The sequence below is a fragment of the Phyllobates terribilis genome, unplaced genomic scaffold, assembly GCF_046119375.1.
Source record: "Phyllobates terribilis strain yellow unplaced genomic scaffold, ASM4611937v1 Scaffold_2__4_contigs__length_985480577, whole genome shotgun sequence".
NCBI classification, from domain to species: Eukaryota; Metazoa; Chordata; class Amphibia; order Anura; family Dendrobatidae; genus Phyllobates; species Phyllobates terribilis.
In genome coordinates, this window is record NW_027362762.1 from 825,038,890 (window position 1) to 825,059,222 (window position 20,333).

Genomic DNA, 20,333 nt, shown 5'->3' on the forward strand with positions numbered 1-20,333 from the left:
GTTATTTTTTTTTAAGAAATAAAGAATAATTTAATTAATATGTATTGTGGCCTGTGATAATTTTTTTTGTTCTTGTTTGCTTTGTATATATATGCATATGTTTGTGTGTGTACACATTTCTGCGACCCGTATACGTGCAAGTCTGCATGTGTATACGTGAGTGCATGTGCGTATCTGCATGTGAATGACTGTGTATGCGTGTGTACGTACTGTATACAGGGTGCTACATGCGGCCTCATGCTGTATCTGGGGAGCGCCGTGCGGCCTCATGCTATATCTGGGGAGCGCCGTGCGGCCTCATGCTGTATCTGGGGGGAGCCGTGCGGCCTCATGCCGTATCTGGGGGCGCCGTGCGGCCTCATGCTGTATCTGAGGAGCGCTGTGCGGCCTCATGCTGTATCTGGGGGGCGCCGTGCGGCCTCATGCTGTATCTGGGGGGCGCCGTGCGGCCTCATGCTGTATCTGGGGAGAGCCGTGCGGCCTCATGCTGTATCTGGGGAGCGCCCTGAGGCCTCATGCTGTATCTGGGGGGCGCCGTGCGGCCTCAAGCTGTATCTGGGGGGCGCCGTGTGGCCTCATGCTGTATCTGGGGGGCGCCATGCGGCCTCATGCTGTATCTGGGGGGCGCCGTGCGGCCTCACGCTGTATCTGGGGGGCGCGGTGTGGCCTCATGCTGTATCTGTGGGGGCGCGGTGCGGCCTCATGCTGTATCTGTGGGGGCGCGGTGCAGCCTCATGCTGTATCTGTGGGGGCGCGGTGCGGCCTCATGAAGTATCTGGGGAGCGCTGTTCGGCCTCATGCAGTATGTGGGGAGCGCCGTGCGGCCTCATGCAGTATCTGGGGAGCACCGTGCGGCCTCTTGCAGTATCTGGGGAGCGCCGTGCGGCTTCATGCAGTATCTGGGGAGCGCCGTGCGGCCTCATGCAGTATCTGGGGAGCGCCTTGCGGCCCCATGCAGTATCTGGGGAGCGCCGTGCAGCCTCATGCAGTATCTGGGGAGCGCCGTGCGGCCCCATGCAGTATCTGGGGAGCGCCGTGCGGCCCCATGCAGTTTCAGGGGAGCGCCGTGCGGCCCCATGCAGTATCTGGGGAGTGCCGTACGGCCCCATGCAGTATCTGGGGAGCGCCGTGCGGCCCCATGCAGTATGTGGGGAGCACCGTGCGGCCACATGCAGTATCTGGGGAGCGCCGTACGGCCCCATGCAGTATCTGGGGAGCGCTGTGCGGCCCCATGCAGTATCTGGGGAGCGCCGTGCGGCCCCATGCAGTATGTGGGGAGCACCATGCGGCCCCATGCAGTATCTGGGGAGCGCCGTGCGGCCCCATGCAGTATCTGGGGAGCGCCGTGCGGCCCCATGCAGTATCTGAGGAGCGCCGTGCGGCCCCATGCAGTATCTGGGGAGCGCCGTGCGGCCCCATGCAGTATCTGGGGAGCGCCGTGCGGCCTCATGCTGTATCTGAGGAGCGCCGTGCGGCCTCATGCTGTATCTGGGGAGCGCCGTGCGGCCTCATGCTGTATCTGGGGGGCACCGTGCGGCCCCATGCAGTATCTGGGGAGCACCGTGCGGCCCCATGCAGTATCTGTGGAGCGCCGTGCGGCCCCATGCAGTATCTGGGGAGCGCCGTGCAGCCCCATGCAGTATCTGGGGAGCACCGTGCGGCCCCATGCAGTATCTGGGGAGCACCGTGCGGCCCCATGCAGTATCTGGGGAGCGCCGTGCGGCCCCATGTAGTATCTGGGGAGCGCCGTGCGGCCCCATGCTGTATATAGATGGCTACGTGTGGCCTCATGCTCTATATAAATGGCTAAGTGCGGCCTTATGCTGTATATAGATGGCTACGTGTGGCCTCATGCTGTATATAGAAGGCTACGTGCGGCCTCATGCTGTATATAGGGAGTTATGTGGTGCTTATACTTTATATAAGGGGATTATGTGAAAGCTCATATTGCATGTAAGGTATCATACTGTATATAGGGGGATGTCAGCATATTTTATTGTGCTCAATATTGTCATACAATTAATGTAAAAAAATAAATATAATTAATATTAATATTGAGCAGAATTAATTTCAGCCTATTGGTTCGGCCTCCACAACAGTCACGATCTCTCACATGGCCCCTTTGGAAAATTCATCTCCCATCCTGCTCTATTTTGTTTAGCACTATGCTATGCAGAGCGCTGTACACAAGGGATAAATTTGCGCACCGCTATCTCTACCTTTTTCTGTTTACAGAAATGCAACAAAGCGCCTATGTGTTACTCACATAAACTATCACATGATTTATGAAAGGGATCATGTGACATGTCACGTGATACATCAGGTACCGGGGGGAGGGGGGCCCAGACATTCTAAACTGCCCAGTGCTCTGGCTGCTATTAATCCACCCCTGCATGTAATACATCGTGAAATCTAATCTTTGAAACCCGATGAATCTTTTATAATTGCCCTGTATATATTAGAAGAGCTAGCCGGAGCCTATAGGGAGACATGAAACTAGTCCAACACCGCCCCCTGGTGGATTTCGTTAGAAGAGCTAGCCGGAGCCTATAGGGAGACAATACACTAGTGCAACACCTCCCCCTGGTGGATTTCGTTAGAAGAGCTAGCCGGAGCCTATAGGGAGACATGACACTAGTCCAACACCGCCCCCTCGTGTATTCCGTTAGAAGAGCTAGCTGGAGCCTATAGGGAGACATGAAACTAGTCCAACGCGGCCGCCGAGTGGATTCCGTTAGAAGAGCTAGCCGGGGCCTATAGGGAGAGATGAAACTAGTCCAACACCTCCCCCTGGTGGATTCCGTTAGAAGAGCTAGCCGGAGCCTGTAGGGAGACATGAAACTAGTCCAACACCGCCCCCTGGTGGATTCCGTTAGAAGAGCTAGCCGGAGCCTATAGGGAGACATGAAACTAGTCCAACGCCGCCGCCGAGTGGATTCCGTTAGAAGAGCTAGCCGGAGCCTATAGAGAGACATGAAACTAGTCCAACACCTCCCCCTGGTGGATTCCGTTAGAAGAGCTAGCCGGAGCCTATAGGGAGACATGAAACTAGTCCAACACCGCCCCCTGATGGATTCCGTTAGAAGAGCTAGCCGGAGCCTATAGGGAGACATGAAACTAGTTCAACACCGCCCCCTGGTGGATTCCATTAGAAGAGCTAGCTGGAGCCTATAGGGAGACATAAAACTAGTCCAACACTGCCCCGGGTGGATTCCGTTAGAAGAGCTAGCTGGAGCCTATAGGGAGATATGAAACTAGTTCAACACCGCCCCCTGGTGGATTCCGTTAGAAGAGTAGGCTGGAGCCTATAGGGAGACATAAAACTAGTCCAACACTGCCCCGGGTGGATTCCGTTAGAAGAGCTAGCCGGAGCCTATAGGGAGACATGAAACTAGTTCAACACCGCCCCCTGGTGGATTCCGTTAGAAGAGCTAGCTGGAGCCTATAGGGAGACATAAAACTAGTCCAACACTGCCCCGGGTGGATTCCGTTAGAAGAGCTAGCCGAATCCTATAGGGAGAGATGAAACTTGTCCAACACTGCCCCCTTGTGGATTCTCCCAGTGCCATTGCAGGTGATTGACAGGTCTGTCTCATAGCAATAGAAAATATACCTGACTGCAATCGTGCCCCCAGGCTTTGCTTCTTGGTGCCCGGGGTGTGGGTAGCATTAATCGGCTGACAGCTTCCAATCAAATGCAAGTATTTGGGCTAAAAATAATTTTTGCAGTTGGATTTCAGTAAAACTGTTTCACTTTGAGAATTCTATAACTTCTTTGTTGCTCTGTCTGCTGCTGGCTGCAGGATGAGTTAACTGAGAATATGTCAGTGAGCTCTTCTGACAGTGTAACAGGAGAGTTTGTGACTCTTAGACTCTTTCTGAGCTCCTTTCAGCTGATTTTTGACATCAGACCACATCAAAGTTGAATGTGGAGGGAGAAAGAGAGCCTGGAAAAGCACAACGGTGAAAAATTTGTAATGAAATACAATTGCAAAAATGAATCATAGCTCCAAATACATGAATTGATGGCGTCATAATAATTTGTATTTCATAAATCAACAGTTCACATGAAAATAAGCAACTATGTAATATCTTATGAGAGAAAACTACTTCTTTCTCCTTCTGGACTGATCTTTCCTTCTTAAAATTCTCAATTCTCTGATAAAATCTGTATTCAGTGAAGACAGATTATTTCATTACTGAGATAGGAGACGGCAGTTGGTGCTGATAAGATTCTATGTCAATAGGAGGAGGAGCTCTGCCTCTAGCTCCTCCCCTCTACAGAATCCTATCAGTAACCCATTCTATGCTGGCGATGTATGCGGCATTATTTAGGTCCCAGCACGTCAGTCATGTCATCACCTGCCACGACAGATTTCTGATGATTACACAAGAAGCTTTATCTGCTCACACCGGAGCACTGCTGCTCTGCTCTGACTGGAAAGGCTGACGCCAAGGGGTTAACAGCGATGACAGCAAACTCCCCACCGGCACAGACGGACAGACATCACGTGACATGCACGTAGCCACATCCCGGCGGCGTTCCACAACCAAGATGGCAGCCGCCCCTTCACCTGAGGGTCATGTGCTGCGTAACGTCTAGCCAGGGCACCTAGCACTCTATGACCACCGGGCGGAACACTGAGAGCCTGTCTGCGTTTGTCGGTCTAGCCGAGGAGATGGCGGCGGTCCGGGGACTGCGGGTGTCGGTGAAATCGGGAGCTGGAGGTGTTAATAAATCGGAACCTATGGAAGTGGAGGGAGGGAGGTGGAGACCGCGCCAGACAAGAGTTCCCCTCCGGAGGGGGTTTCGGTATGTGAGGAGCTGGTGGCCGGTTACCCCCTGTCTGGGCAGTGAGAAGAGCCGCGTATGTGTGCGGCCATCACTGCTGCCTGGAGGGGACTACACGGCAGGCCGAGCCCAGGGACCGGGGACAGGGACTGGGTGGGTATGGGGGGCTCTCTATAGACTGGGGGGGGGTGGGGGGCTCACTATAGATTGGGGGGGATATGAAACTGAGGGAGGATGGGCTCACTTTGGACTGGGGGGGAATGCGGCCCATTATTACCCAAAAAATTCTGGAGGGTCTTACAGTTACGTTTCCAAGAGTTCACACCCTATATCTCCTCCCAAAATCCACAAGGATCCCGACAACCCTCCTGGACGCCCAATCGTGTCTGGTCTCGAAGGATTATGCCATCCTCTCTGTTTATTTACAGACTTTTACCTTAAGCTTTTGGTCGAGACCCTTCCGTCTTATATATGAGACACGACCGATATGTTGAGGAGGGTTGACGGGATTTTTGTGGAGCCAGATTTTCTACTTGTAACTGCAGATGTAAGGTCCCTTTATACCTGCATCGGACACGAGGATGGACTTGAGGTGGTCCGCTTCTTCCTGGGGAGCAGCAACTGGGACAGCACGACCTGTGATCTGATACTTGAGCTGCTCCATTTCGTCCTTACTCATAACTTTTTTGTTTTCAAAAATACATTTTATTTACAGATGCGCGGCACTGCGATGGGCGCGGCATGTGTGCCTTCGTATGATAACCTCTTCTTCCTTGGATTTTGGGAGAGGACCCTATTTGGCAGCGAGGGCGCACATGCCATGGAACCCATCCAGTGCTGGTATAGATATATAGGTAATTTATTTTTTCTTTGGAAAGGGACGGTGGAGCAGCTTGAGTGGTTCATGGGTCGTTTAAATAAAAATTTATTTAATATCAAACTTACATACAGGGCAGATAACAAGAGGTTGAACTTCTTGGACATTAAGCTGGAAGTGGATGATGATGCATTTATGCAGACAGATGTGTTCAGAAAGTCCACCTCTGTTAACGCCCTGCTACATGCGTCATCCGCACATAGTGCGGCAACTATTCGTGCTGTCCCAGTTGGTCAGTTCCTCAAGATGAGATGGATTTGTTCATCCGAGGCTAAGTTCGATATGCAGGTGAGGGTCTTGAGATCTCGCTTTGAGGACAGGGGCTATAGTCAGAGATGCATCAAGGCGGGCTATAGACGGGCCAAGAATACCTCACGGAATTCACTTCTTTACACTCCTTCTAAATGACAGAGGTGCGATGGGAGAATTCGATTCATCTCTACTTACAATCATGAATGGCATAATATGAGAAAAATTTTAAAGAAACACTGGCCTATTCTTAAGACAGAATCGTCTTTGCAATCAAGTCTACCAATCGCCCCTCTAATGACATCTAGACGTTGTAGAAATTGAAAAGATTTGTTAGTTAAAAGCCACTACACACCACCTGTGGCAAATTTGTTTGGAAATAGGGGTCCTAATTTGGGATTTTTTCCGTGCGGCCGCTGTCTCGCCTGCAGCAATGTCCTTTGCAGTTCTTCCTTCACGTCGGCTGATGGACTATGCTAATTTACAATCAAACATCATATCACTTGTACTAGGACAAATGTAGTTTATTATGCTACTTGCGGATGTTCAAAGATATACATCGGACTTACAACCCGAGAATTGCGGGTACGCATACGGGAACATGTGAGAGACATTGCTGCGGCCAAGACAGCAGCTGATATTACTCAATTAAAAACTATCCCCCAACATTTTAAGATGCACCATAACTGTAGCCCCAAGTCCTTCAAGGTTAGGGGGATTGACCTTATCCATGCTGGCTTACGAGGAGGAGATATAGGGAAACGTTTGGCGCAGTGCGAGACCAAATGGATTGTCACCCTGTGGACCCTAGTTCCATGTGGTCTTAATGAAGCACTCAGCTTCTCGTCCTTTTTATAAGTTATGACTTTATTGACACTTGCCACTGACGCGCCCCCTGGGCCGTGGGGTACTCGGTGCCGGACCGGTAGATGCTGGGGGAGTTGTCACAGTGGCGGTGACCCGGTCCGTGACCCAGGGCGGTCAATAAAAGGGAATTTTATTGTTTTTAAAGATTAATGTATAAAGTTCGTGACGCCACCTGTGGTATGCGGCTATGTGTGGCCGCCGCTGCGGTGCAGGTCTTCTGGAGCTGGTGTTACTGCAGCCGAGGTGGTTTGGCTCTCCACAGCTAGAGCTGAGCTCCAGGGCAGGAAGTAGTGCTGTAACAGACGTTGCTGTGCAGTGTAGTGCAGGGGGTGATGGCACAGTAATAATCAGTCCACAACTTAATGGCGGTTTCCTCTTATCTTTACTGGTGGTGATTATGTGGCGCCCCTGAGGGTTCAGTCGCCACAGGGGTACTGCACCTCAGATGAGGTGTGATATCTCCTCTCCGAGGTAAGGATGGAGCACCTCTCAGGACCCCACCTCATCACTCAACACTACACCACTCCCGTCCTGTAGGGGGCCTATATGCACCAGGGTGCTGCCCCGGTCCGGGATAGAGGAGATGGGGGGAACCAAAGATAGGGGGAACCATGTAGTGGGTGAGGGTGGAGGACACACTTTTAGTTTACACTTAGTATTTCATATTTAATCTACAGCCATCTTAGGTTCAAGGTGTTTGATTGTGATTTTCATCACTGAACGTTGCTTTCTGTAAGAACCTGCAGCTGACTGAAGATACACGGTCCTCGTACTCTGGCCTTGAGGCGAGGAGCGGGCTAGAGTTAACGGATGTCTCTACCCGGTCAAGGTCCCTACCTAAGAAGGCCTGGAGGGGAGTAGAGGAGAAAAGCTCCAGAGGCAAAAGGATCCCAGGGGGATACAGACGGACCTGCATACGCCACCTGTACTCTTTATTCTGGCCAGGCCAGAGGGACTCCTGCTGCAAGAGGGGACCGGCCCCCGATATCTGACTCTGTTACTTAAAGTCTTAGTCGGAGAAGCTCCGGATGCTTAGTGGATCCCACCGGGTAACGCAAGGAGCAGAGTCGCCACCCGTACCCTTGTTCTGTGCATAGCCAGAGGGAGACCCAACCTTACAACACGCACCACATACTGACAGGAGAGGACCTAGTGGGAAAATCTAGGAACACTCTGGTGCGGGGGTCCTGATTCTTGCACCCGAGCTACCCGGAGTGTGTTGAACCCCCTTCCTGGTGGCCGCAGCGCGCCGTGAGGAGCAAGGAGAAGCCTTGCAGCTGATGCTTAACAACGTGAGTAAAGCTTGGAAGACTGCATCCATTGCCTCCGGTCCCTTATTTCAGCGCGGCACCACACCACACCACCCACTATGACTCCCCTGATCTGCCTCTCTCTGCCCTGAGGCCCTGCTCCACCTGTGGGGAGTAGTACCATCTGCTGCTGCCACGACATCCCGCCTCAGAGGACAGCCGCAGCGCTGGTGGCGAATCACCAGGCACCACAGGTAGCGTAGTCATTGAATCCACTCGATTACCACCGTCCCTCCTAGCCCTTATTTTGATGTGACGACCCTGGGCACGGGCCGGGCCTAGGCCACGACAGCATCCACCCTCCACCTGGAGGCCCGGTTCCGAGTACCCCCATCTCTCAGGGTGGGATAGTGAGCGAGGAGGCGCGTCACAATTCGACAAGCCGGGACTAGGGTACTGGCTAGAAGTGGAAGTCCGGGCAGCATGGAAGCAAGTAAAGAATCCTCCTTGCCAGATGAAGTTGGAGGCCTTCCCTTTCCACTAAACTCTTTGGCCCTGCTACTTGTAGCGGTGCGGTGGCCCTCGTCCCTGAGTGCAACATCTTTGTGCTCACCCGTATGGCAGGCAACTCGGGCCTTGCTGGTGCGTCGCTCCCACGTGGCGGTGCTGGGCCCTGCGGTGCTGCTGAGCCTCCGGGCGTCTGATGGGGCCAGGAGACCTGCAGTCTCCTGCTCTCCGGTTTCTGCTGCTGGGCCTTCAGTGCCCCACAGCCTCGGACTCCGGTGTCTGGTTCTCTGTGCTGATTTCTTCTGGGGTGAACTGCCGCGCAGCTCCAGTCCCCAGCTCCTCTCTCGTCGACGTCCTCACTTCAACTCCTCACACTAAGTCTAACTAACCCCGCCTCCAGATCCCAGTTGCCAAGAGGAGGAGCTCCCGTTGCTGGTGTGGAGTCAGGAAAGTGTTGCATGCTTAGCAAAACCCCTGCTTGCTTCCAGGCATGGCATCAACTCTTGTGAGGGAGGCAATGCCACTGTGGCAACCGGACCCGTGGGGTGGCACATTCCCCCCTAGTTAACTACAGTACTCCCGGACTGAGGATACCTTTTAAAATTAACAATTCACATTACAAACAGGTTACAAAGTCAAAAAATACAAAAACCCAACCAAAAACGTATAGCAGTCACTGCGGCACATAGTCTTTACGCCACAATCCGGGTAACTGAAATTTGGCTGGTGGGAAACGCATCAACTCACTTTGTGGATCGTCCCTGGGCGTGGCTTAAGGGCACTCTTTCGTTGGGCCTGGTCTTCAGCCACGCCTGCGGTTTATTTTCTAGGCCTATTAGCAACTATATCCAATATTGTCCTGACCACACCTAGTCCTGTGGTCCAATTGTCCATCAGTTTAACAAATATACTTTTCCAAGAATATTTAACGGATACAACTATATACAACATACACTTTAATTCTCTTATACTTTAGTTTCTCCAGCGGGCTGGGAGCTGACCTGTTGTACTCCGGGTCGATCTACGTAGTACGTTAGTTGTCACTGCCCTACCCTGGTCCCTAGTGTCTACCCCTGGTGTGGTGGTTTCAGTGTGAACTACACTATGGGTAGTTCGAGGTAACACCGGTAGGCTGGTAATCTCCTGCGAACTCTTTGACTCACCCTGGGTACGACAGGTTCACTGGTAGCAGAGGGTAGATTCTCCTGATCTGCTGATGATGAAGCATCTGTCTCTGGGGCCGACTGGTCTTCTAGATGTTCTGGAGCTTCTGCAGTTTCCGGTGAGGCCGCTTGGAGAAAGGTTAGGACTGGTACCACAATTGCTCTGTTCACCTGCGTCCACGACCGGGGAAATACTCCAAGGACTGTCTGGACCGTTTCCTCCACCTCTTCTGTCAGCTGAGGGCTGTCTGGATCTTCTTCTTTGTGTTTCAACTGTTCAGGACAGATCTTCAAGTGGTCTCTTGAGACTGCCACTGAAGTTTCCCCTCCATCCTTAGTGATGAGGCACACTTTGGTGTTATCGTAATTCGAGGGTAGGATGGTGTATGGCTCAACTTCTCACTGGTCATCTAATTTGTGGACTCGTCTCTTTCTCTTAAGTACCTGTTCTCCAGGTGATAAGGGACCGGCTGGTGCATGCTGATTATAAGTTTTCTCTTGCTTCTGTCTTGCCTGGGACAAACTTTTCTCAACACACTCTTGCACTTTGCGGTATTGTTGCTGCCACTCGGTATCCCAATCTGCATCTGGTGATGTTGTCTCAGGTGTTAAGACTCCCATGTCTAAGTCAATGGGTAGCTTACCAGGATTTGCTCTCGTCAGGTAAGCGGGTGTACAGTTGGTGGAGTTCACCGGGATGTGGTTATATAGGTCCACCAAATCTGGTAACTTCTCTGGCCACAGGCTGCGTTCCTCAAGGGGCAATGTCTTCAACAGGTCTATTACCACCTGGTTCATCTTCTCACACAACCCGTTGGTCTGGGGATGATACGGGGTCGTCCTGATTTTCTTTCAGCCGTACAAGTTACAGAATTCCTGGAACACCTCTGCTTCAAAGGCTGGACCTTGTTCGGTAAGCACGCGTTCAGGATAACCGTGCGGGCGACAAAAGTGCTGTTGGAATGCTTTGGCTGCCGTCTGAGCCGTCTGGTCTTTCACTGGCACTACTACCAAGAACCTGGAGTAGTGGTCTACTATGGTGAGAGCATAGACATAGCCTGACCGGCTTGGGGCTAGCTTCACGTGGTCCAAGGCTACCAGTTCAAGTGGTTGTTTGGTGATTATGGGCTGCAGGGGAGCTCTCTGGCTGTCACGGTCTTTCCGTCTCAGGTTGCATGGACCACATTCTCGACACCATCTCTCGATTGCTCTCCTCATGCCAACCCAGTAGAATCGCTCACGTAGCAGGACTTCCAACTTCTTCCACCTGAAGTGTCCTGCTCCATCGTGGTACGCTTCTAAGACCATTGGTGCATCCCGCCTCGGAACTACCACCTGCCAGACCAGTTCGTGTGTCCGGGGATTGATACTTCTTCGACACAACTTTCCTTCGTAAATGAACAGTTTGCCCTTCTCCTTCCACAACTGTTGGGTCTCCTGTGGAGCATCTGGATCAAGGTGCGAGTCAGCTTGTATCAGCAACTCCTTGACTAGGCGGACAGCCGGGTCACTATCCTGCGTTTCTGCCCAACCTTGGGGGGGAAATGGATTGAACGTGGCCTTTTTGTTGGCGGAGCACTTGTCCCTCATACAGTGGGAGCACTGGGTCACCCCATGACGATGGAAAGCGGGGATCTCTATCTCCTCCAGCTCTTCCGGGTCTTCTCCCCCATCAGGCAAGTTGAGTTCCTTTCTGTGGGCCGGAGTTTAAGGCTGTTAGAACCCTCCTGTTTGTTTGTTTTTTTCCTTCCTGTGTTTTGCGGACATGTGACCATTTGCCTTTATATTCCAGCTCCGCCCTTTTGGCTGTGCTGGACTTCAGTTTTTGACTGCTTCTCTAGTCAGGTTCTTCTGTGCCTATCTGGCAGCTCGCTTGGTCCTTCTGGGACCTTTAGTACCTTTTTTCAGTTTGTATTTTTGTGTTCTGCAACTACTTCTCTGTTTAGGAGGTGTCCCATTTTTGTCCCAGTCCTTAGTTCTTTTAGGGACCCCTTCCCTAATGCTATAGGTCACCGTTCAGATTAGCCGAGGACTAAGGCGGGTCTGTTCGCTAGGAACAGGCAGCCCGCTACATCGTAAGGGATTCAGCTTAGTTTTATTGTAGGGACAGCCTTCCCCTATCTTTCATTAGTTCATGTTGCAGATCATAACACCGGCTGGCGTAAGCAATCACTCGCTCTCTGCCTTGCTGTACCTGGGACAGCACCGCTCCCAATCCCACGTTGCTGGCATCTGTATGAAGTATAAAGGGTTCCTGGGGCGTTGCAGAGACCGAAGGGCATGCAGTTGAACTTGCTGAGGCCCATTGGTGTTGTAAACGCGGTTTTTTATTTGTCCGCCTCTGCCACAGGAACCTGCCAGTACCCACTGGTGAGTTCCAAAGTGGAGAAATAATTAGCAGATCTTAGTGCAGCTAATGACTCCTCAATTCTGGGTAATGGGTAGGCATTCTTATGTGTAATGCGGTTAATCTGCCTGTAATCAACACACATCCTCATAGTACCCTCTTTCTTCCTAACGAGAACTAATGGAGCTGCCCAGGGGCTACACTATCTCTGATCACCTCAGCCTCCTTCATCTCCCTTAACATTCCTTTGGCACATTGATAGTGAGCTGGGGGTACAGGCCGGTACCTCTCTTTAATGGGCGGATGATCTATTGGTGCAAAGGGGTGGAGTCAGTGCCCACTTGTAGCTTCTGACACCAATCCTCCATCTGCCCCTTGGAGCCATTATCCTCCGCTGGTTTGGATGGAGGCAAGGGTTCCACTGTCTTTACTGCGTTGTTACTGACAGTGAAGAGCTTAGCAAGGGTAGCATACCAGGGTACATGGACCTCTTTCTCCCCACAATTCAGGATGCGTATTGGTACTCTCCCCTTGCAGACATCGACTACCCCCCTGGCTGTCAAGATGGTGGGCCTACTGTCAGAGTACACGGGTTCTACCAGGGCCTGATAATCTTGACCCCTGAGACCAATTGCTGCTCGACACCATATTAACTTCTCACTCCTAGGGGGCATTGCAGTGGGGAACGGTTCACTCATCCTGACTCTGCCAACTTCACCACCAGACAGTTCTACCTGTTGTCTTTTCATCAGGGCTTTGATTTCTATCTGCAGAAACCGCTGCTGACTGGAACTGGCAGTCTCTGCGACCTGTTGCAACAAAACAATAATTTCTCCAAGACAATTTTCTATCACATTATCATGGGATGACTTTCTCGGCGATCAATATCAACAATAATCATTCCTTGTGATGGCAATTCTACTTTGCCAACTTTTATGATCACCTATTTATACCCCACCTGAGGCAAGGGCTGGCCATTGCTGGCATAGATACTAAGATGTTCATCTGGACGGCAGGTAATGTCTGAATCAGTCCAGTATTGTTTATAAAGGATATATGGCATTGTGGTCACCTGGGACCCAGTGTCCAGCAACGCGTTCATTGGGATGCCATCAAGCACGACAGGTAGGACCGGCCATCCTCCCACGTACTTGTTTCGCCAGCTTTATGGGCCTGGTCGTCTTACTCCTGGGGGTCAGCCCTCTGCCCCAGGGGTTGCTCATTTAAATTGCAGAATCTTGAGTAGTGCCCCGCCTTCTGACAGTGGCGGCAGATGGGTTGGCCGTCCTGGACGTAGCGATTGCTGTTCCTCCCTCTGGTCGGTGGAATTCTTCTCTGTCGTCACCACGGGACATCATCTGGACTGGAAGCCAGCTGGATCTCTTCCTTGGGAGACACTTGAATGGCCTGCACTGTTTTGGTTAACGCAGCCACACTTTTGGTGAGCTCCTGGACCTGAAGGCGTAGGTCCACAGATGGGTCATTGTCTAGAGTCTGCGCGTCAGCCTCCATAGGTTCTGGGGAAAAGGACGCCACCTCCTGGTGGTACGTGATAGCTGAGCGCCGGTGGGATACAGCGCCGCCTGGTGTTGATTCTCGCAGCACTCGGATGGCTCGGTCTTTAAATTGCGCAAAGTCCAGATCAGGGTTTTGCAGAGCCATAATGTGCAGCTGTGTCCGGTGACTGTTAGACAGGAGCCCCTCAATAAACTGCTCAGTTAGCAATCTGTCCTCATCTCGCACACTGTCGGGGTCTACCTGTTTGATGGCCCGCAGTGCCTCCTGCCGGTTTAGAGCATAGTCACGTACACTGTCCTGCACCCTTTGTTTGCACCCGTAAAACTTCATTTTAATTTCTGCTGCAGTGCGGGAGTCAAAGGTATCCTTCAACCGGGCCAGTATTTCTTTTACAGTGCCTTTGTCCCTGCTCGGCCAGGGCTTCATCTCTCTCTGGGCTGCACCGATTAGCTGGCCTATGAGGATGCTGACTTTCTGCTCCTCAGACAGGAGGTACACTTTAAACAAACTGCGCAGTCTCTCCTCAAAGTCGTTTAGGGTGTGCGACTCCCCTGAGTACTGGGGCAACCAAGCCGCCACTGGTATATATGGCATTGATAATGGTATTACAGTGGCGGCAGCCGCGCCTGCGGCTGAATCCTTTCCCATGTTGGGTGACGCGCCCAGGGGATGGAGGCGACTCGGCGCCCGGGTCTAGTTGGCGGTGCTGGGGGATGCCGCGGTGGCCGGCTCCCGGGCCCATACCCTGGGGTCACTCTTAAAAAGGCAAAGGAGGAATGGGGAAAAGGTGTATGGGATAGGGGATAGTTCGTGACGCCACCCGTGGTGTCTGGTGAGTGTCACCAGCACTGCTACAGTCCTCTGAGGCCGGTGATGAGGCAACTTAGATGGTGCGGCTCCCCACAGGTGCAACAGGGCCTCAGGGCAGCATAGGAGAGGGGGATGCAGGACAGAGGGGACCCAGCCTGGTCGGAGGAAGAATAGGCACACACACGACACTTCACTTCAGTACCTTTACTGGTGGTGTTTCAGGCACGATCCAGGGCACTGTAGGGTGAAGGGTGCATTTCAGGACTCTCCCCAGTGAGCAGGTGTGGGGTCTCCTGTTTCTTGCCTTTTCCTGATAAGTTTATGACCTGCCTGGAGCTAGGCCTAACTTGGTCTCTGTCTTGCACCTGCTGACCTGGTGGTAGGGCCTTCTGATGGAGTTCACACTCCCTGGTCTCTTGGGCCTCAGTGACTCCTGACCCAGGTATATTAGTCAGCTTTTGGTGTTCCTGGGACATATAGTTCGCCCGGGGTTCCGGTAGTTTCTGCTGGTTCTTAGGGATCCCTGCAGACGCGGACCCGGTGTCCGGTAGATGCTTGTGGGGTGAGCTGGTTAAGCTCCTCTGCCCCCTATGTAGCTTGCTTCTCCACTTGCCTTCGGCCGCTCGGGGCCCTCGCTAGGCTTTACACTGGCAGTAGGCCTCGCTACTCTTCACCGCTCTTATGGCGTCGGCACGCCTTAGGCTCACTAACCTGAGCTCCCTGAGTCTAGGCTGGACTGGCAACTTCTCTGGCTGCAGCAGACTGACCTCCTCACAGACTAGACTCCAGACTGAACTGCCTAGCTCCACCTTCCCTTTTTATATCCCTATCCGGGCTCCCTCTGGTGGTCTGAGGTGGAAGGTGGAGGTGTGTGAATGTTGCGAGGGCCTCTTGTAGAGGAATCCGTCCATGCACCCCTCTAGGATCTGTAGCACTAATGCGCAGCAGGGCGCCACATTCCCCCCTAGCAAAGCTCAGTACTCCCGGACTGAAGTACTTTTTATAACAACAATAACAATAACTCTTCCCTTTTTGGGAAGCACTTTGCTTAAACGTTACATATAAAACATTATAAATAATAAATAGGTATATACAGTTCAATAAGCAACCCCAGAATTCAAGTCTCTTGCGGTGAGGTTCCCCGACAGGATGTCCATCTCACAGGGTAGAGTACTTGGTAGCTTGAGGGACCTGTCCAAAGCAAACCCTCCACGTAGGTGTGGCACCCCAGGGGTCTGGTTTCCACAGTAATAGCAGCATTACGTCTGTGAGCAGGTGGGAGGTCTCCTGGGCAGGAATCCTAAGCATGCCACACCTCCTGCCCAGTCCTGGGAGGGGAAGAACTTCCCCTACATAAACTGGGGCTGAGGCAGGGTTAGGGAGAGGAGTTCCAGACAGAGACGGAGTCTGGTCTGGACACGCAGAAACAGGGACAGATAGACATCAGGAGCTCTGTAGGAGCCAAGGAGAAGCGCCAGGGGCTGGAGCTGAGCAGAGTTCGCCCTGGGAGAAGGTACTAAAACCGGACACAGGAGTCCGAGGCTGTGGGGACTAAGATATACCCAGCAGCAGAATCCATCCGGCAGGGGATTCCAGGTCCTCTGGCCATAAAAGCCCGGAGGCTCAGTCACAACGAAGGGACCAGCACCGCCATCCCGGAGCGGAGGCTAACAGGAGGCCCCAGGTCACCAGCCATACGGGTGAGCACCACACGGTATACCCAGGGACGTGGGCTACTTGTAACCGCCGAAAGCAGGGTAGCCAGGAAGGGTACAGACTAACGGGAAGGCCTACAACTCCACCTGGCCAGGGGAACTCCGGCTTACTCGCAGACTAACCAGGCCCCAACTACTAGCCAGTACTCCCGGGGGAATTTGCCTTGTACCATCAGTAAAGGCCCTGAACTGTACCCTCGCGTCTCCGTGCTTCCTTGTCGCACCGTTAGTGCTGGGACATCCACACCATCACACCCAACATCACCCACATCCGCTGCCCTGAGACCATACCTCTCCCGTTGGGGGTTATATCAACATTGCTGCATACCTATACCACCGGCCTCAGCGGTCTGCCCTGCAGCGGCGGTTTCATAACCGCATTCAACGGGTGGCGTAGTCGGACACTAATACCATCATACCAATAACTGCCACTTAGTTTGACCACCCTGGGCGCGGACCGGGTCACCGCCACACGAAGACTACTACCCCCATCGGATCCGGCTCCGGGTATCCCCCGCGCGCACGCGCGCCGCACTACAGCACTGGCCCAGGGGGTGAGTCATAGGCCCTGGGGTGGCTGCAGAGCATGGCGATCCTGAGTTGGACCTCCGTTAGTGCCACACCAGACAGGTTTTTCTTCTGAGGTCACCTAAAGGGGCACTCCAGGGAGTGCAATTATTTACAAAAATAGTCCTCAGCCACAAAGTTCTATATGTACCCTGATGGGTAATAAAGGGCAATAAGAGAAGTCCATTTCACTTATATTGTCCATTATAAGGCAAAACACAAGTTAATAAATACATATATGAAAATACACAATATAATACCCCAGGGGCAACTATTTACACTGTCAGAGTTTCCTTCTTACTCTCTGTATCTGACAGGGGTCTGACCTCGTGTGCTACGTGTCGATCTGCGTAGTACGGGAGTATGGATGGTATCTGTGTCTGTACCGTCTGCTATCCTGTCAGTTCTACGTGTGGGTAGATTGTAAAACTGCCTTAACCGCTCTATGGGACTGGCAAGTGTACCATTGACTGGGCCTTCTTGCTCTGCTCCAACCGGGGATCCTTCTTCTTGAGCAGGCTCTTCTGAAGCACTTACAGGCTCTACTTGCTGTGGAGGGTCTTCTGGCTGTTGAAAGAAGTGGATCACAGGGATTATTACTGCTCCTCCTAGTTGAGGCCAATCTGCCGGGAAATCTCCTAAGTCAGTATGGAGTACTGCTTCTTTAGGCTCCTCCGGTACGGTGAGAGGCACTTCTTCTTGGGGCTTTAGCAGGTCTGGACACAACTTCAGATGGTCCCTAGATACCGTTGCAGTCGTTCTTCCTCCGTCTTTGCTGATCAAACAGGTCTTTTTGTTATCAAATCTTGAGTTTAACACAGTGTAGGGTTCTCTCTCCCACTGGTCATCAAGTTTGTGGTTTCTCCTCTTCCTTTTTAACACCACTTCTCCTGGTGTGAAGGGTTCTGCGGGCGCACTTTTATTGTAGTGGGCTTCCTGCTTGTCCCTCACCCGAGTGAGACTGTCTTCGACGCAGTCCTGTACTCTTCTGTACTGCTCCTGTCTGGTCATGTCCCAGTCCTCAGTGGACAAATCTGCTTCCGGTTCTACTACACCAAGCTCCAGGTCCATGGGCAACTTCCCGGGTCTGGCTCGCATGAGATATGCTGGAGTGCAATTGGTGGAACTCACAGGTATGTGTTAGAACCTTGCTCTTAGGTTTTTTTTCCTTTGCTGGTCACATGACCTTGTTGGCCTATTTAATCCTGCTCCGCCCTTCTGGCTTTGCTGGACTTCATTGTATATCTACTTTCTAGCTAGCCTGTGCTCTGTGTCTTGCTCTGTTAGTTTGCTTGGTCTACTGACCTCTATGTTCTATATATTTTGTTTGTTCGTCTGTCTGCTACTATTTCTGTTAGGAGGTGTCCCATATTCCTCCCAGTCCTTAGTACTTGTAGGGATTCCTTCCCCACATCTATAGGTCTCCGTACAGACTAGCTTAGGACTTTAGCAGGTCTGATCGCAGGATCAGGTTCCCTGTTACATCGTAGGGATTAAGCTGAGTTCTATCGTAGGGACAGATCTCCTCTCTTTCCTTAGCTCTGGTAGCAGAACATAACAGTAAGTCCAGCCAGCAAATTCTCTAAGGAAAGATTTTTCTGTTCCATCATGGTGTCGGTTCAGGATTTGGTTCATCGCCTGCAGGGACTTTCTCTGGAGGTGGCCGAGCTCCGTCAGCACGTGAGTAACTGTCCTGGAGCACATTTCTTGGAGCCTAAGGTATGTTTGCCGGATTTATTTTTTGGTGAACACCGAGAATTTTTTTCATTCAAAAATGCTTGCTTATTGTATTTTCGTTTGAGACCTAAGTCCTCTGGGGATGAATCCCAGCGCGTAGGGTTCATAATGTCACTTTTGCGCAAAGAGCCTCAGGAGTGGGCCTTTTCTTTGCAACCTAGTGATACATGCTTCAGATCAGTGGATAGTTTTTTTTCTGCTTTGGGACTATTATATGATGATCCTGACCGTGTCGCATCAGCTCAGACTGAGTTGAGACGTTTAAAACAAGGATCAGGTAATGTGGAAAAATATTGTACTCATTTCCGTCGTTGGTCTACTCAAACAGGGTGGAACGATTCTGCTCTGAAAAGTCTATTTCTTGCTGGGCTCAGTGAAAGGGTTAAAGACCTGCTAATTGCTTATCCTACACCTGAAGATTTGCAACAGGCTATGCAATTAGCTATACGGGTGGATAGAAGACTGCGTGCAAGGGTTAATGAGAGCAAATCCTCTGCTATGTCAGTTTCTGGTTATGGGAATGTGTGTACTAACAGTGGTGAACCGATGGAGATTGGATCGGTGGCACCTCGCTCTCAAGAAAAAGACCGTCGATTTTTTGAGGGCTTGTGTTTCTATTGCGGAAAATCTGGTCATTTGATTAAAGGCTGTGAGCTTCGTATGAAGAAAGAAAAAAAAATGGTCAGTCATGCCCGTATTGCCTGTTTAAATTCCAAGGGTGTATTTTTAGCTGCTTCCACGATTGCTCAGGAAAAATTAATGGAATTTCGGGTGTTTGTCGATTGTGGGTCTACTCTGAATGTTATTGATGGGGGATTCGTGGAAAGACTCAATTTAAAACCTGAACCTTTATCATCCCCCATTGCTGTGGTTTCTGTGGATGGTTCCCCTTTGAAGAATATTACTCTCAAGGTCTGTGAATTTCCTCTCACTATTAATGGTGTTCACCATGAGAAATTGGATTTGGTAGTGTTGAATAACTTGCCTTCTCCAGTAATATTGGGATTGCCCTGGTTAAAATTTCACAATCCTGTACTGGATTGGTCTACCAGTGAAATTAAATCCTGGAGCCATAAATGTTATGACAAGTGTTGTAATGGGCGTATTGCAGCTTTGGATAGGGGAGAATTGCCTGTTTCTATTCAGGATTTTTGGAGAGTTTTTTCTGAGAAGGAATCGCAGGTTTTGCCTCCCCATAGAGACTATGATTGTTCTATTGAATTTGTCCCTGGAGCGACTCTTCCTAAAAGTCGTTTATTTAACCTTACTATTCCTGAGAGGAAGGCTTTGGAGGAATACATACAGACAAGTTTGGCCGCCGGTCACATTAGGCCCTCTAAGTCTCCTGTGGCGGTTGGATTTTTTTTTGTAAAAAAAAAGGACGGCGGTTTACGTCCTTGTCTGGATTTTCGTGAGATTAACAAAATTACTGTACGCAATCCTTACCCACTGCCATTGATTCCTGATCTGTTTAACCAGTTAATGGGGGCCAAGTGGTTCTCTAAAATTGACCTTAAGGGGGCATACAATCTGTTGCGCATGAAGGAGGGTGATGAATGGAAGACTGCTTTTAACACTCCTGTGGGTCATTTTGAGAATCTGGTTATGCCTTTTGGTCTTACTAATGCTCCTGCATTTTTTCAGAATCTGATTAATGACATCCTTAGACCTTTGATCGGTAAAAATGTGGTTGTGTATTTGGATGACATTTTGATTTATTCGCCGGATCTGGAGTCTCATTGGCGGAGCGTGCGTGAGGTATTACAGTTATTAATGGACAATTCGCTTTTTGCTAAGCTGGAGAAATGTGAGTTCGCTGTACAGAGAATTAGTTTTTTGGGCTACATTATCTCCAGCAAAGGTTTTGAGATGGATCCGGTTAAGGTTCAGGCTGTGCAGGAATGGCCTAGGCCTATTGGTTTGAAATCGATACA